This window comes from Moschus berezovskii, chromosome 22 (genome assembly GCF_049115385.1).
Source record: "Moschus berezovskii isolate FMDL1 chromosome 22, NW_MosBer_1.0, whole genome shotgun sequence".
NCBI classification, from domain to species: Eukaryota; Metazoa; Chordata; class Mammalia; order Artiodactyla; family Moschidae; genus Moschus; species Moschus berezovskii.
The window spans coordinates 5,076,242-5,091,329 of record NC_142481.1 but is presented as its reverse complement, the minus strand read 5'-3'; the positions used below and the strand labels follow the sequence as shown (position 1 = coordinate 5,091,329).

Below are 15,088 nucleotides of genomic sequence, written 5' to 3'. Positions count from 1 at the left end.
CATATTATCAGGATGTAATGTGACATCAAAATTCAAAGACTAAAATGTACACATATGTATGAATAATGGAATAATAAAAGATGTAATAATGATAACAAATATGCCCAAGAACCTCAGCGTTTAAGCTCTTTAATGGTATCAAAGGACCCTGCAGGGGGACCCTGCATATTGACATGATTTAAGGTGAGGGTGGGATGATTTGAGAGAATTGCATTGAAACATGTATATTAGCATATGTGAAATAGATCACCAGTCCAGGTTCGATGCGTGAGACAGGGTGCTCAGGGCTGGTGCACTGGGATGATGACCCTGAGGGATGGGATGGGGAGGGATGTGGGAGGAGGGTTCAGGATGGGGAATACATGTACACCCATGGCTGATTCGTGTCAATGTATGGCAAAAGCCACTACAGTATTGTAATTAGCCTCCAGTTAAAAAGATTTTTCTCCTCTTCCAAGTATGTTAATTCTTGGACCACTTTGGAGCTTTGTAATGCATATGAGATTCCTCAGATTGCTTTTGACCTACACTCCCTGGACTGCAGTTGATCTCTGTCTCCCAGATTTTAGTGTACTCTAAATGGAAATGATGTTCTTGATACCATTGGAATGAAAATGCACAATCAGCATGAACAGAATTTTGCATTTTACTTGTTAATTTCCATTGCCTACAAAGACAATCCTGTCTTTGCTTAACTAAATGACCAGTTCTGGGGGTAGTCAACAACTCCATTGATCCTTCACAGAGCACTCTAGACTCCCTCCATCCAATGGCTAAGTTGCTGATCTCTCACTGCCAGTGTACCTGTCTCCACCCATTCATGCCCAGGTGTCTTACTTAATTTATCTTGTCATTGTAGGAAATAAATCTTTCCTTCTTTTCACTGCCACAGGGCTTATGGATCTTAATTCCCCAACTAGGGATCAAACTTGGGCCCCTAGAGTGGAACTATGGAGTCCTAACCACTGGACCACTGGAGAATTCCCTAAGTAGCACAGTTTTGAAGTCATTAAGGTTAGGTGAATCTTACTGTGAGAATTCTCATTTTGAATTTTAAGTGCCTTCATATTTTCATCTTTTTCATGGCATATATATTTTATGTCCATTTCTGTAGCCGGCCAGAATCGGGCTTGAATCAGGTTTCCCAGGTAGTTAAGTGTTTAAAAAAAAAAAAAAAATCTACCAATGTGGGTTGGGTCCCTGATTCAGGAAGACCCCCTGGAGAAGGAAATGGCAACCCACTACAATGTTCTTGCCTGGAAAATCCCATGGACAGTGGAATCTGGCTGGCTACAGTCCATGGGGCTGCAAAGAGTCAGGACTGAGCATGCAGCAGCACATTCATTATCTCCTGCTATGTAGTCAATCAGTATGAAGCTTAGAGGCTTCACAGTGAGCGTTTGATAGTCCACAGTTTCTGTGAACGTGGGAGTATTTTAGTGGCGTGGGTGTGGCTCAGGGCCTCTTGAGGTTGAAGCCACAGGAAAGGCTCCTTCAGGTCTGGATTGGCAGGCTTTCAAACTCCCTCTCCTAGCTGGTGGCGAGAGGGTCTAGGTCCTTGCCCTCTGGCCCTCTTCATGGGTTCGCTTTCCTGGGAACTCCCTCTGAGAGAGAGAGGGAGAGAGTGGAGTGGAGCCCGGGGCCTTTCATATCTTTATTGTAATCATCCTTGTATAATTTTTTAATGATGAACCATGACAGAGAAAAGGATTTTTACTCTGTGTCTAAACTCATCATGACACAGGATGCATTACAGATCGCAACCTAGCTCTCCAGATACCATTTTGAAAGAATAGCTAAGTTCAAGCAGTTGTTGTATTTTAATGACTGACCTTAACTACATACTTTTACTGGCAAGAAATGCTTTACTCTGCAGCATGAAGAGATTAGAAATACGAAGTGTTAAATATCAGCTTCTCATCAAATTTGGACTGAAAGGATTGTTAAAAGTCTATGAAAATCTCTTGGACCTGGTCAATACTTGCATAGCCTAGTCACTGTGGACCCAGATACCTCTTGGGTGAGAGACAAGCCAGGAGCTGGGGAAGAGAAACTCAGTTGGATGGGACCTATGCACCCACAGCCTGTCTCACCCCCGTCTTTCCCACCCTCTTCCTGAAGCAAGGTCAAGGGCACCAACTCATATAGGAGCAGTGACTGAGCATGGCATCCCCTGCAGAGACACACATGTGGAAGATGAAGACAGGAGGTCCTGACAATAATGTGAAAAGGTGTACGTCAAGGTTGTATATTGTCACCTTGCTTATTTAACTTATATGCAGAGTACATCATGAGGAACGCTGGGCTGGAAGAAGCACAAGCTGGAATCAAGATTGCCGGGAGAAATATCAATAACCTCAGATATGCAGATGACACCACCCTTATGGCAGAAAGTGAAGAGGAACTCAAAGGCCTCTTGATGAAAGTGAAAGAGGAGAGTGAAAAGGTTGGCTTGAAGCTCAACATTCAGAAAACAAAGATCATGGCATCTGGTCCCATCACTTCATGGGAAATAGATGGAAAAACAGTGGAAACAGTGTCAGACTTTGTTTTTTTGGGCTCCAAAATCACTGCAGATGCTGATTGCAGCCATGAAATTAAAAGACGCTTGCTCCTTGGAAGGAAAGTTATGACCAACCTTGATAGTATATTAAAAAGCAGAGACATTACTTTGCCAACCAAGGTCCGTCTAGTCAAGGCAATGGTTTTTCCTGTGGTCATGTATGGATGTGAGAGTTGGACTGTGAAGAAAGCTGATCGCCGAAGAATCGATGCTTTTGAACTGTGGTGTTGGAGAAGACTCTTGAGAGTCCCTTATACTGCAAGGAGATCCAACCAGTCCATTCTAAAGGAGATCAATCCTGGGTGTTCATTGGAGGGACTGATGCTAAAGCTGAAACTGCAATACTTTGGCCACCTCATGCGACGAGTTGACTCACTGGAAAAGACTCTGATGCTGGGAAAGGTTGGGGGCGGGAGGAGAAGGGGACGACGGAGAATGAGATGGCTGGATGGCATCACCGACTCTGTGGACATGAGTTTGAGTGTACTCCGGGAGTTGGTGATGGACAGGGAGGCCTGGCGTGCTGTGATTCATGGGGTCGCGGAGAGTCGGACACGACTGAGCGACTGAACTGAACTGAACTGAACTGAATAAAGACCTCCTTTTTCTCTTCATCATTTTACATTTGCTTGCAAACATGTTTAAAGAATGAACCTTATATATTTTTTAGATTTTCACCATACAGCCATTTTAGATTAGGTAGCAAATGTAACTTTTACTTTCTAGATGACATATTAAGAAGCTAGCAAGATATGAGTTTGAGTTCACTCAAACTCATGTCCAGAGTCGGTGATGCCATCCAGCCATCTCATTCTCTGTCGTCCCCTTCTCCTCCCACCCCCAACCTTTCCTAGCATCAGAGTCTTTTCCAGTGAGTCAACTTGTCGCATGAGGTGGCCAAAGTACTGCAGTTTCAGCTTTAGCCTCAGTCCTTCTAATGAACACCCAGGATTGATCTCTTTTAGAATGGACTGGTTGGATCTCCTTGCAGTCCAAGGGACTCTCAAGGGTCTTCTCCAACACCACAGTTCAAAAGCATCAATTCTTCGGCAATCAGCTTTCTTCACAGTCCAACTCTCACATCCATACATGACCACGGGAAAAACCATAGCCTTGACTAGACGGACCTTTGTTGGCAAAGTAATGTCTCTGCTTTTTAATATGCTATCAAGGTTGGTCATAACTTTCCTTCCAAGGAATAAGACTCTTTTAATTTCATGGCTTCAATCAGCATCTGCAGTGATTTTGGAGCCCCCCAAAATAAAGTCTGACATTGTTTCCACTGTTTTTTCCATTTATTTCCCATGAAGTGATGGGACCAGATGCCATGATCTTTGTTTTCTGAATGTTGAGCTTCAAGCCAACCTTTTCACTCTCCTCTTAGCCTCCAATAAAAAAGAAAAAAAAAAAAAAGAAATCAAGAGAGAATAAAAAGACTAGAAGATGGACATATAGGAGCTCCTCCAAAGGACGAACAGGTGTTCGTGCCCTCGGTTTTGGAGACCAGACTCCATCTCTTCAGCACCTATGGGGAGTAGGACCCTGGAAGGCTCTGTTGCGGGAGACACCGGCCACGGGCCGGTTATGGGAAGCAAAGTCGAGATGTAAAGGCTCACCTGCGGAGTCCAGGGAGGGGACCGCCCAGGGTAATCCTGACTCGGACCTGAGTGATGAGACCGAGGCATGTACGTGTGCACGCATGTGTGTGGGTGCTTTAAAAATGTTTTTGTCAACAATTTTTATTATTCACATGTTCCATAGAAACAAGAACGTGGCGGGGAGGGTTACGGAAGTAGGAAAAAAGATTTTTGATGCAGATTCGCAGTAACTGTATACAACTTGAGGCAGCCAACCCCTCCCTTCTCCCAGCCCCTCCAGTTTACAGGATGCAGGGCTAGGCCTTCTCCTCGCTCCACCCCTTGCCGGTTGGCCCCGCCCCGGCCCCGCCCCGGAAACCCGGCCTCTAACCCGAGGAGCCCAACCTAATGAGCCCGAAGGTGGGGAGCTCGCAGCCAAGGTCACGGTCCTGAGGTAAGTTTCTTCTTTCTACCGTGAACTTGTGCTGTGTGGTACCCCCAGTCCTCAAAGTGTGGGAGTCGCTAGGGATCTAACATGCCAGGACCCAGCCCTCCGCCCCAGAAAATCCGGACGTCGCCGTTTCGGGTCCGGTATCTTTTCTTTTTGGTTTGAAGTCGCTCTGCGCCGGTCCCTGCCCTTGGCTTTTCTGCTTTCGTTCCACGTAGACACCGCCTTTATAAAATCCTCTGCTGACCCCCGCGTCCCACCCTCACCCCATGTAAAATACTCGTCCGCGGGGTGGATTTGCTCCCTCCAACCTCGCCCTCTCGGTCCCTCGAGGCAGCGCGGGTCGCTCCGCTGCCGCAGAGGCCGCGTCTTCTGCCTTCTCCTGGGGGAAGGTGAGCTGGGCGGGTCGTGTGATACCCCATGCCCTTCGGTCCCCAGGATCTCTCCCCTGCCCCCCGCCCTTAGAAAGTGGTCCTTTCCGGAAGGCGAGCATTTTGTGCTTGGGTGAGGGGGTATCGGGAAAAGGAGAGACGGAGAGACTGAGGGAGAAGTAGAAAACCTGAAGGGAAAAGAGTGAGGGAAAACGAGTGGGAACGTAGAGGGTCGCTGAGGGACACGCAAAAAAGCAGTAACCTCAATGTGATGAAGTCACACCTGCAAGATTGCAGGGCAGCATAAGGAAGGGAACCCGGATCAGCGTGAGAAGGCGGGATCCCAGAGGACGGTCATTTCAAGAGAGTAATGGGAAATGTTACAAGAGTTGGAACCTCGGCCTTCAGAGCCATGTAGTGCTGGGAGAAAAAGTGGACAGAAGGTGACAAGAGGAGCAGAGGGAAAGAAGGAACTGGAAGGAAGCATCGCCACCTGGGGTCTTTGAGGAGGAAGGGAGTGCATAGGGAGGGCTGAGAAGGAGCGGAGATGGGGGAAGAAAGAGGCAGAAACACAGAAATTTTATTTATGACAGTCAGAAAGGGTGGGAGAAAGAGCCTCAAGAGGCAGAACAGCTTGCAGAGGTGCAGGACAGGTGTGAGGGAAGAAACAGAGGAGGCCAGAAACAGCAGGAGAGCAAAAAAGACACGCGACCAATGAAACAGGGAGACAGGTAAACAGAATAAGATGGAAACACCTAGTAGTGCATGTGGGGGGAAAATTGGATCCAAATGGGTGATGGGTTGTTTTGATATGGATCATTGAGTTGTTCTAACATTGATGTGTGTCCAATTACGGCTTTTTAAATTTTGTTTCAGATTTTTTTTCCTGGCATGAATGGCTTCTTGTCTTCTTATACATGTAAAGTTTCTTTTGTAAGTAGTACATAATTTTAGGAGAAGGGCCTGGCAACCCACTCCAGTATTCTTGCCTGGAGAAATCCCATGCACAAAAGAGCCTGGGAGGCTACGGTCTATAGGGTCTCAAAGAGTTGGACACAACGGAAGCTATTGAGGATGCAGGCAGGCACCTAATTTTAGAATATGTTGATGAGTAGTTGGCAGAAATGTCAATGATATTCTGTAGTAACAGTCAAAATCTAATTTTACCGGTTAGTGATTAGTGAAGTCGCTCAGTCGTGTCCGACTCTTTGCGACCCCGTGGACTGTAGCCTTCCAGGCTTCTCCGTCCATGGGATTCTCCAGGCAAGAATACTGGAATGGGTTACCATTTCCTTCTCCAGGGGATCTTCCCGACCCAGGGATCGAATCTTGGTCTCCCACATTGGAGGCAGATGCTTTAACCCCTGAGCCACCAGGGAAGCCCAGCTTTGTATTGTTTTCTTCCTCTTCCTGTGAGCTAGTAAAATTGTGAACTCTGAGGTGATAAGATGTTTGCCTCAGGTCCCTCTTGGCTATTTTCTGCAAGTTCTCTGAAACATGGGCTGAATTAACTTGGAACGTTTTTGCAACAGAGCCCATCCATGATGAAGAAATTTGCTCACAACTGATTTCTTTCTTTTTTTTCCTATTTGAGTATAGTTGATTTACAAGGTTTTGTTAGTTTTAGGTATACAGCAAAGTGATTTAGTTGTACATATACATGTTGATTCTTTTTCAGATTCTTTCCCCACATAGATTATCACAGAGTATTGAATTAATTCCCTGTGCTATACAGTATGTCTATATTAGTTATCTGTGTTATATATAGTAGTGTTTATATATTAATCCTATCCTTCTATTTTATTCCCCCCCCCCCGCATCCCCCTTTGATAATCATAATTTTGTTTCTAGGTCTGTGAGTCTTATTTCTGCTTTGTAAGTCAGTTCATTTGTTTCATTTTTTTAAGATTTTAGAAATGAATGATAATCATATATTTGCCTCTCTCTGACTTCTTTCACTTTATAACAATCTCTTGGTCCAGCTATATTGTGGCAAATGGCATTCTTTCATTCTTTATATGGCTGAGTAATATTCCATTGTATATATGCACCGTGTCTTCTTTATTCACACATCTGTTGGTGGACATTTAGTTTTTCCTTGTCTTGGGTATTATAAATATTGCTGCTATAAACATAGGGATGCATGAATCTTTTTGAAGTATAATTTGGTCTGGATATATGCCTTGGAGTAGGATTGCTAAATTGTATGGTAATTCTGTTTTCAGTTTTCTGAGGAACTTTCCACAGTGGCTACACCAATTTGAATTCTCATCAACAGTGTGTTTCTATATACTTGAAATTTTCTCAGAAAGAATTACATGTTCTCCCCACATAGTCACACAAAATGGTAATTTTGTGTTGATGGAAGTATGGATTACTTGATTGTGATAATTATTTACAGTGTATATGTTTGTCAGAGAATCACTTGTTCCATTTTCATTCATCTTTTATGTCTCAGTAAAGCTGGAGAAGAAAAAGAAAAAGTGGGAGATGTGTTGGGCTTAATCTTCTCTTAGTGGTACTCAATCCAGGCTTCATAGTAGGTCAATGAGTCATTTATATAGACATGTTTTATACACTTTGACCAGGAATTCTTAAGATCGTCGGTATGTGGCGAAATCTCAATAATATTTAATTGCCCCTGTGATTCCAGTCTGGACTTGTCACCGAACATCAGGACTTTGAGTCCTCCTGATTCTGAGGACTGAGATCTAGCATGAGGAGGAGGTGCTCTGTTCTGCATGGGGATGGACCAGGGCCTGCCTGGTCTGTGACCTGAAGGGGGTTATCAGGTCAGCTCAGGTGCCCACTGCTACTGTGTGGCATAACAGCCTCATAGGAGGGTAGGGAGATCTGATGAAAAGTGTGGGAAAAGTGACTGGTTGGTCTCTGGGGGGGGAGTTTACTGTCCTGAGTCCCTCCTGTGACAGTGGGGAGCACAGGACTCTTAATCCATATGGTAAGATCTTCCCTGTGTGTGTGCTTGTGGCAGAGGAAGAAGGAGTGTGTTTATTTTAACCATTAAACAGCCTGTTTTCAGCTTTGAAGCGTGACCTCTAAATATGCAAGTTGTCTGAATAAGAAGCCGTAAGAGGAGGAGGAAAGTAAAGGGTGGCTGTTTCTCAGGTGAGGCCATACTCTGTTGATTCTTCAGTCCGTCCTTCTTGAAATGCCTCTCTTTGGGTTTCTTTCTGATTCTGAGGTGTGCTTTCCTGACACCTGTACGTTCATCCTTACCTGGTGCCTTCCCCCAGTACATATTTATGAATTGTTGTGTCTTCTTGGGGAATTCACCCTTTTATGATTATGTAATGTCCTTTTCTCTTGTGTCAGTTTTTCTGTTTATTTTTCTGATACTGTGCAGTCACTCCTGCTCTCTATAGGTTAGAATATCTTTTTCCTTCTTTTCACTTTTTGCCTTTCTTTTCTCTAGATTACTCTGTTGCACTAGCTGTCTGTTTTCTTCCAGTCACTTCCTCTCATGGTCTCTGCTCAGGCACCCTGTACAGTGGTGAAAGGCAGGGCCAACCCCCTTCACTCCACTGGAACTTCAAAGGAATGCATTCGGAGTTTCCTTTTAATCATGACATTTAGTAAAATGTTCTTTTTTAATAACAATATATTTTTCAATATTATTTCTGTCTTTTACTGCTTCAAGAATCTTTTAAATTTATTATTGTGATTTTTATCTGTTAAAATAATGTATAACAGTAATAACTTTTAAAATTTTGAATCAGTGTTATGTCTGTACTAGTTTTTTTTAGTATCCTAGTGTAGAATCTTTTTGGGAAACTCAGTTGAGTACAGTTTGTACATTTTCATTGTCAGGATCTTAGAATGCGTGTGAATACAATACTGAAAAAAATAGACTGAAAAACTGTCAGGAGACTACTCAGTTATTTTAGTGTTGACCTGTATGTATAGGTGTATGGATGTGCATGTCCATGGTTTAGATAAATGATGTCATGATTTGGGACTTCCCTGGTGACTCAGATGGTGAAGAATCACCCGCAATGTGGGATACCTGGGCTCGATCCCTAGGTTGGGAAGATCCCCTGGAGAAGGGAACAGCTACCCACTCCAGTATTCTGACCTGGAGAATTCCATGGACAGAGGAGCCTGGCAGGCTACAGTCCATGGGGTCACAAAAAGTAGGATATGACTGAGTGACTTTCACTTTTCATCATGATTTAAAAAAAAAAGATATCATGATTTTAAAACTATCATATCATTTTGTAGTTGATAGTGTATTTTTAATATGTTCTCTGGCCTTGATTTTTTTTCCTATACTACCATGTTCACAGTTTAAATAATAAGATTACTAACATTTTGTGTATGTGTGCATGTGTGCACACGTGTAATGAATGACCTCTTAGGCTGATCCATGTTGTTCAGCTTGAACTTCTTTCAAATTTTCTCAGGGAATCATCTATCAATGAACTTTTAATGCTCATTACTTTTGATTTTTTGGCTTCAGTTCTAGAACCCAAACACAGTAGTTCAGGTGCTTACTATATGATTCATTAGGTTCTTGACCTGAGTCGAGCAGTATCTCTGACATAGTTTTCTCCTCTGTAAGATGGTAAAAAATTCTTTCTTCAATGAGCTTGATGTTGCTAACAAGTTAAAAATGTTAAACATTTAGAGAAACTTACAGTATATAGGAAGTATTTAAATGTTTTTTGTCTTTGCTGTTCTCATCATCATCATCATTGGAGGTTTTGAGCTTTCTTTAAAACTACTATGGACTTTGTCATCTCTGAAAACACCACTCACATTCCTCTATATCCAAGTTTGATCATTCTCAGTGTGTCTAACATAGCTAACCCTTCCACATAGACAACCTGGTGTTGAATTATTATCTGTATATATTTCATGTATTGCCCACAAAAATGAGAAATCTACATCTATTTGGAAGCTATCATAATCTCAATGACAAAGCACAAGAAATTAAAATTAGACATACAAGTAGCTCTAAATGCCTTTCCATGGCTTTGTCAGAATACATTCTTCAACTTAATTGATCTTTTACCTCTATTCATTTTGTATGGAAATAAGAACTTTCCTCATGGCCTTGGTGAAATTTTTTTTTTTTTTTAACTTTAAGTCACAGTTGACATTGATTAATGTGGCCATCCAGTTCTCTCCGGAAGAGTGGGAGTGCCTGGACCCTGCTCAGAGGGCCTTATACATGGATGTGATGTTGGAGACCTTCAGGAACCTGCTCTCTGTGGGTGAGGATAACTTCCCTCTAAAAGTTGGGAAGATATCTTTGGATTTACCCTTGTTTGTCTTGAAATCCCCTACCTTGCTTAACTGAGCTCAAAGCCGTGTTGACTCAGGCATGAAAAGCTTCATGATGTAGCCTCAGGAATTTAAACATGCCCTTTCTTCAGATGATCTGGCCTGGCCACTTCATAATACACCAGAAGTGTAGTGGAGAATCCTATTTATTGTTCCTCAGAAATTTAACATGGTTGTGAAGTATCCTAACCGTGTTTGAAGTATTACTTTTATTTAATATCTTACATTCAACCTGAAACTTATATTCATGCAGTGTAATGAATAGGACATCTATGGTTCTTTATATCTTGTAGATATTTCTCATATACACATCTGGAAATTACAACTAAAATCACACACTGATAGAGAAGGAGTATGCCGAACAGTGATTTGGGGAAGAAAAGAAATCCGGAAATTAAATATTTTAACCTCCTGGAAATTCAGGAGAACATGAATGACTTCAGGTTTCAGTGGAGAAATGATGAAAGAAATTACAAAAATATCCGTACATCCCTTAACCAAGATGTCATTGATAGTAGAAGTCAATATGGTAGAAGGCATGCAGGAAACAACCATACTGGAAATAGACTTGTGTTAAGCCTTCCAGATGAACTGCATATGTTTAAATGTCAACAGAAAATTGCATTTAATCAAGCTGATAAGTATGTCAACAGTAGCTCCTCATTTTCACCTCTTCAAATAGTTTCTCCTACTCTCAAAACCAATATTTATAATATATATGGAAATGACTTTATGTATCCTTCAATACTGATACAAAACCAGATCCTACACAGGGTAAGACCTTACAAATTTTATGAGTGTGGCAAAAAGCTTCATCAGGGCTCAAATTTCAGGAGTCATCAGAGAATCCATATAGAAGAGAAATTACATATATGTGATGTATGTGGCAAGGTCTTTAGCTGAAATTCAGATCTTGTCATTCATCAAAGAATTCATTCTGGAGAGAAACCTTACAAATGTAATGAGTGTGGTAAAACCTTTAATCAGAACTCAATCCTCAGTCGACATAGTATAACTCATACAGGCAAGAAATTACATCAATGTGATGTATGTGGCAAGGTCTTTAGCCAAAATTCTGACCTTGTAATTCATCAAAGAATTCATACTGGAGAGAAACCTTACAAATGCAATGAGTGTGACAAGGTCTTTAGTCAAAAAAGAAAGCTTTCAATTCATCACAGAGTTCATACTGGAGAGAAACCCTACAGATGTAATGACTGTGGTAAAACCTTTAGTCAGAGCTCAACCCTCAGTCAACATCGAATAATCCATATAGGAGAGAAATTACAGAACTGTGATATGAATGCTAAGATGTTTAGCTGAAATCTAGACCTTGTAATTCATGGGAGCATTCATACTGAAGAGAACCCTTAAAAATGTAGTGTCTGTGGGAAAGCCTTTCATTCTTCCTCAAGTATCATAGACATGAAATAATCCATGCAGGAGGCAGAACCATATAAATATCATGTATGTGGCAGAGTCTTTCAATGAAGCCCTTGGACTTCATCAGGAAATTCATACTAGAGAGAAACCTTACAAATGTAATAAGTATCTTTTGTCAAAGCAAACCTTGTGAGTCACCCAAGAATTCATAATAGAAACCTTACAAACATAATATGGGTGTGACAAGTTATTTCTTGAGAAGACAACCGTTTGAAACTATCAATAAATTCATATGGCAGAAAAGCCTTCCAAATGCAGTGAGTGTGGCAAGGTCTTTAATCACAAGGGAAACCTTGCAGTTTATTAGAGGATTCATACTGGAGAAAAACTTTACCAATGTATTGATTTATGCAAAATCTTTCATGAGTTGCCAGCCCTTGCAAAGCATCAACTGAATTCATACTAGAGAGAAACCTGATAAGTGAGTGTGGCACCGTCTTTAGTCAAAGTTCCACTCTTTTAAGTCTTTGGATAATTCATAATGGTGAATTTGTAAGAAGGAGACAATCTCCATTGACAAATGCCTGGAAGTCATTCTGCCATTTCCCAGTGATGTACTGACATACAAAGGCAGAGCATGTTACAGAGAAAAGAAGACTTGTTTTCCTTTGGATTTAAATTCATTCTGAGGCTGGTCCCTGCCCTTGGCTTTTCTTCCACGTAGGTGCCTTTCAAACATTTTGCTTCTTGAAACTGTGTACTACCTCTGCTTCTGCTGTAGCAGAAACTAAATTAGGCACCCCATTATGTTAGCCCTTATGCAGTCCTTTTTCTCTCCATCCACTTAACCTACAGATGTTTGTTCTCCCTTTCTTGCTTATTTGCAATCTGAAAATGATTGCCCTCTAGCTGCACTTGGTGTTTTTCCTTCCAAGAAAACATTACTTTCCTCTTGGAGCATTCTTCATTCCAGAAAGAATGTCATGGGATGATGACCTCAGAGACCACCAGAACCTGTTCTTGAATCACCCAATGTCAGCTGTGATGATCTCAATTCACCCAGGAGGGGGAGAAAAGTGCAAGACCACATCAGCCCGCATTCTTTTTTTCAGCCCCATTTTCCACCTGAAAAAAACAAAACAAAAAAACATGAAAACCTTAAGACCTCTTCCAACTTGCCAGGAAGCAGGGGCAGGGCACAGTTCTTGACACACTGGCCTACTGTGTTCCCCCTTTACCCGGCAAAGTAATAAAGCTACTTCTTTCTACTCCTCCAAAACTCTGTCACTGTATTTCGATTCAGCTTTGGAGAACTTTTGGGAACAATCCTCCAGCCTCGCCCTATCCACCCTTGGAGGGTGGCAGGAGATGCCACGTTCTCTCCCTGGTCCTGGGATTCTGGAGAGCCTGCCCCTTACCTGAGGCCCCCCTCTTTCCCAGCTCCTCTTTCTTGCGTATCCTGAGAGCAGTCCTTCCTCTCAGGCCTCCCCTTATGGTCAGCCCTTCCTTTCATCCCCTTGTGGAGGTGCCCCAGGCCAGTCATGTGACAGTCATTGTTTTTCTTGTCCAATTCAACTCAATAGGAAAATGTTCTTGTAGGCAGGCATGTTATTCACTCGCATCCCTGGAAATTTGTAGGCAAGAGGGTGTAGGAGAAGCAGAGACAGAAGGACACAGAAAAACAGCTGAAAAGAATGAAGGGAACCAATGAGAATACAGATGATGATGGCTGGGGATCTTGCAAAGAAACAGTAACATAAAAGAAATTGAGCCTTGAAAGTCAGTTTTATAAAAGTAGTAATGAAAACAGGATCTGCAGGGGTAGGAGAGCAATGTAGGGAGAGGTGTCCTGAGTCAGTGATAGGAGGGAGAGCAAAGTGGTGAGGATTAAGGACTTGGAAACTTGGCGTTCAGAGCGTTGGGACCCCGGGAGAGAAAACTAGCAATTGGAGGAGCAGAGGAAGAAAGAAAGCAGGAAATTTGATGCATAGCCACCTGGGGGTGCCAGAGAATGAGGTGGAAGTGAGCATAACATGGATAGGTGAAGTGTACCCCCAAAAGCAGAGAGGGAGCAGAGATGGGAAAGAAAGGCAAAAACAGATTTAGGGCAGGCAAAGGTTGAGGGGAAAGTGCAGTAAGAGGGGAAACGAGTAGAGTAAGTAGGAACCGTGTGAGGTTTGAAATTGGGCAGGAACACCAGTAGAGGGGAACAAAACGAGAAAAAGGGACTTCCTGGTGGCCCAGTGGTTAAGAATCTGCCTTCCACCACCATATGACCCAGCAATCCCAGTGCTAGGCATATACCCTGAGGAAACCAAAATTGAAAAAGATGTACCCCAATATTCATTGCAGCACTATTTACAATAGCTAGAACATGGAAGCAACCTAGATGTCCATCAATGGATGAATGGATAAATAAGTTGTCCATACACAAATTGGAATATTCAGTTCAGTTCAGTTGCTCAGTCGTGTCTGACTCTCCGCGACCCCATGAATCAGCACACCAGGCCTCCCTGTCCATCACCAACTCCCGGAGTTCACTCAAACTCATGTCCACAGAGTCGCTGATGCCATCCAGCCATCTCATTCTCTGTCGTCCCCTTCTCCTCCCGCCCCCAACCTTTCCCAGCATCAGAGTCTTTTCCAATGAGTCAACTCGTCGATTACTCAACCATAAAGAAGCTGAAGTCACTCAGACGTGTCCGACTCTGCAACTCTGTGGACTGTAGCCCACCAGGCTCCTCTGTCCATGGAATTTTCCAGGCAAGAATACTGGAGTGTGTTGCCATTTTCTTCTTCAGAGGATCTTCCTGAGCCAGGGATCAAACTCTGGTCTCCCACATTGCAGGCAGACTCTTTACCATCTGAGCCACCAGAGAATTCCAGTCATAAAAAGGAACGCAATTTGAGTCACTTCTAATGAGGTGGATGAACCTAGAGCTTACTATACAGAGTGATGTAAGTCAGAAAGAGAAAGATAAATAGCATATACTAACACATATATGGAGAAGGAAATGGCAACCCACTCCAGTGTTCTTGCCTGGAGAATCCAAGGGACGGGGGAGCCTGGTGGGCTGCCGTCTATGGGGTCGCACAGAGTCGGACACGACTGAAGCGACTTAGCATTAGCATCAACACATATATACTCAAACTATCACACAATTGCACTCATCTCATACACTAGTAAAGTAATGCTCAAAATTCTCCAAGCCAGGCTTCAGCAATACGTGAACCGTGAACTTCCAGATGTTCAAGCTGGTTTTAGAAAAGGCAGAGGAACCAGAGATCAGATTGCCAATATCCCCCGGATCATGGAAAAAGCAAGAGAGTTCCAGAAAAACTCTATTTCTGCTTTATTGACTATGACAAAGCCTTTGACTGTGTGGATCACAAACTGGAAAATTCTGAGAGATGGGAATACCAGACCACCTGATTTGCCTCT

At 42.8% G+C, this 15,088-nt stretch overlaps 1 pseudogene; it reads left to right on the top strand.

Moving 5' to 3' along the window:
- Positions 1-9,901: 9,901 nt before the first annotated feature.
- LOC129546318 (zinc finger protein 766-like) lies at positions 9,902-12,085 on the top strand (annotated as a pseudogene).
- The last annotated feature ends 3,003 nt before the right edge of the window (positions 12,086-15,088 follow it).